Genomic DNA, 3675 nt, shown 5'->3' with positions numbered 1-3675 from the left:
CATACAGCAATAAAGTTTGTTTAACTCAACTCCTGACTATGATAAGTGTTTTATAGGTATATGTTCATACTGTGAGTATTGCCTCGATATTGCCTTAAGTCACAAATATGAACTCTGAAAGGTGACAGGTGCATCCAGCCGACGGGTTCCCAAGTGGGCCGAAGCGCGCGTCCTGGATTCCACCGCTGTCTACCATTCATTTTGCTTATAAAGTATTATGTTAATTTTGCTGAAAATTCTAGGCAAGTATTACGTAAATTTCTTCCTACTACTAGTCGTATTTTTTAAAGACATTTGTATCTCAATATATAAGACGAAATAATTAGATAGTGCTTAAGCGCTCGCGCGCGAGACTGATAGGTCCTTGGCTCGAATCCCGCTAGGCGGGTTCGTGGATGCGCACTGCTGAGTCTCATAATAGGACAAAACGGCTGTCCAGTGCTTCCAGGTTTTCCATGGTGGTCTAGCTTCAATTGACTCATGATCTCGACTATTGAAATTACTACAATCTCCACAAAACCCTTCCTGATACTATTTAGATATTTCTTTATATTTAAATATGCAAAGTTATGTTAATTAGGAATGACAATGAATCCACTTTTTCAATAGATTTTTTGAGGTACTTATTTTCAGGAAAAAAAGATATTTTAAATCATAAACTGATCTTAGCTAAACTATTATCGGAAAACAGGAATTACTGAACAGTTATTCCGTTCTAATACGGAACGTCTGGAAAGTGTACATCCACTATCCTATCACAAAGGATCAAAACCAGGACCTTTGGGATAAACACTCACAATATCATAAACTGATTAGAGCTAGATGTGTACAGCATTAGATACTGGGTCATTGGTCTAAAGAATAAGCGTTCACACACGAGTTTTAAGTTCCTGGGTTCGATTCCTTATTGTGGGGTTGTGGATGTGCTGTAGTGTCAGTCATTATTTTAAGCCCATATACCTTATTCTGGATTTCGGACAAACCAATCTATTCATCCTACTTCAGTCATATTTTGACCTTGTCAGTCTTGATTGTTTTTATATGAGCGTATATGTGTGTACACATCATTTCCCATGACTTATTGCATGTCTGTAGCTTATTTTTGTGTGACTATAAATATTGATTAGCGCCTGACTAAAAATGAGTTGGCTTACCAGCCATCTACACTCTGCGTCGCTTCTCTTCCTTCTATTCCATTCACCTCATATACAAAATATATGTATTCAAAATCCTACTCTCGTTATTTGACTTATTTAATTCCGTTATTGACTAACGTGATTAAAGTCGATGATGATATACGAGAATAAGCGATAGCAAACATTCGTACGCTCTAAATGGAGTCAGATCCACGGGCCACTAAAATGGTGAGCCCGTTCGACAACATCGTTCGATCTAAACGACTGCAGGACTACAGGCCACTAAAGTGCATTGTGGAAGAATCCTATACTAGAATGAAACAGTTGTTCAACGCTTTCTGATTTTCAATTGTATTCTAACAAAAGTCATGGGTCGATTGAAGTTATACATTAACATTGTCGAATGCCGGCTCAGTGGTCTAAAGGTTAAACGTTCATGTGTGAGGTAGAAGGTGCTGGGTTTCAAATGCCACATGCAGAATCATAGGTTCTTACTGTTGAGGAATCCCATAATAGAAAGAAACGTCCATCTAGTGCTTCCAGGTTTTTAATGGTGGTCTAGCTTAGACTGACTCATGAATTCTACTGTTAAACTTATATTTGTTTGAAATTCTTGTTTGTCATTCTTCAATACAGATAAAAACATGAATTGATCTTGCATACAGTGGAATTAGTCAAACATACTGACCAATCAAGTTTAAACAATTTGTCAGTTTTCATTAGAATACTAAGAGTAATATTATTATTATTAGTTGTTGTTGTAAATGGAATGTTCATGTTCATTCTTCTTTTTTCAGCCTAGAAATACTTACACATTCACATCTACACAAACTAATAAATAAATAAATAAACAAACAAACACTAATCAATGTCATTGTGTTTTTCTATGTTTTACACTAATAAATGGGTTCATTTTCCTTTAATTCACTTAGTTTTAAAAAAATAAACACATTATGAACAGAAATGAATGGTGGCTAACAGTGGAATCGAAGACACGTGTTTCGTCCTATTTAGGATTCGTCAACTGGATGTATCTGTCACATTTCTGAGTTGAAGTTCACTCCAAGACTTGAGATTGCTTGTGACTTGAGGCAATCCGCAAAGAATGCACATATTGCCAATAAGAGACTGATTAATTTGAGTCCCAAATAACAATTAGAAGATACAAGGAAACAATAACAAGTGAATTAAACATAAACAAGGCTAATATTATAATAGTCAACGAGTATTGACTAAAGTGATCTGTGTATATGATGATCTATTCAAGTTGAATAAAGGAGTATCAAGTTCATCAAAAACTTTTCTATTCTACACAGATAATTGTGTTACTGTGAGCATGAGGGCTAGTGAGTAGCCCTGGATGCCGGCTCAGTGGTTTAGTGGTTAAGCGTCCGCACGCGAGGCGGGATCGCGGATGCGCATTGCTGAGGGGTCTCACAATGGAACGAAACGGCCGTCCAGTATTTCCAGGTTTCCAACGGTGGTCTAACATCAATCGGTTGATGATCTCAATCAAAAACTAGATGATTTAGTCGTGAAGTTTCCATTATTATTCTGAACACATTATCAATACAAACTTTAAGTCTACAGGAAGTCTACAAGACAAACTCTAACCTATATATGGAAAAATTCCAACACTTTAGTTTTATCAAAATAGGTTTTGTGGAGATTTCAGAAACTTCACTGGTTGAAATCGTGAGTCAATTGAAGCTAGACCACCATGGAAAACCTGGAATCACTGGACGGTCGTTTCGTCCCATTGTGAGACCCCTCAGTAATGCGCATCCACGATCCCGCCCCTCGCGAGATTCGAACCCAGAACCTATCAGTCTCGCGTCGGGCGCTTAACCAACAAGACCTTTGAGCCGACCGGCATCCAACGGTTTTATTGTTAACTGTGAAGGAGTCCCATACTAGGACGAAAGAGCCGTTTAGTGCTTCCACGTTTTCCATGGTTGTCTAACTTCAATTGACTCATGATTTCAACCAGGGAACTTTAGTTTCACCTGAAGTTTCTGCTTGATGATATCGTTCAGAATAACAATGAACGCTTCACGATCAAATCATCCAATTCAGAAATCAAAAACTTATGTGTACCGACTTATGATTTGATCGATTATAAAAATCAATAATTAATTAAAAGAAGGGAGTTAAATTATTATTATTATTATTATTATTATTATTATTATTATTATTATTATTATTATTTGTGGAATAATTAGTTATAATCACATGATAACATGAACAGGTGTTACAGTTAACACTTCAATCAATAATTATCACATGTGGTTTAATGATTATGACACCAAGTTATGTTAATTGATATATAGATACACATACATACATACATACATACATACATACATACATACATACATACATACATACATACATACATACATACATACATACATACATACATACATACATACATACATACATACATACATACATACATACACATATATATATATATATAATACACAGACAGATACAGACACAAACAAACAAATGGGGTTTCGAAAAAGAAAAAATGACA

This window comes from Schistosoma haematobium, chromosome 5 (genome assembly GCF_000699445.3).
Source record: "Schistosoma haematobium chromosome 5, whole genome shotgun sequence".
Taxonomy (NCBI): domain Eukaryota; kingdom Metazoa; phylum Platyhelminthes; class Trematoda; order Strigeidida; family Schistosomatidae; genus Schistosoma; species Schistosoma haematobium.
Note: the sequence above shows the minus strand (reverse complement) of the source record.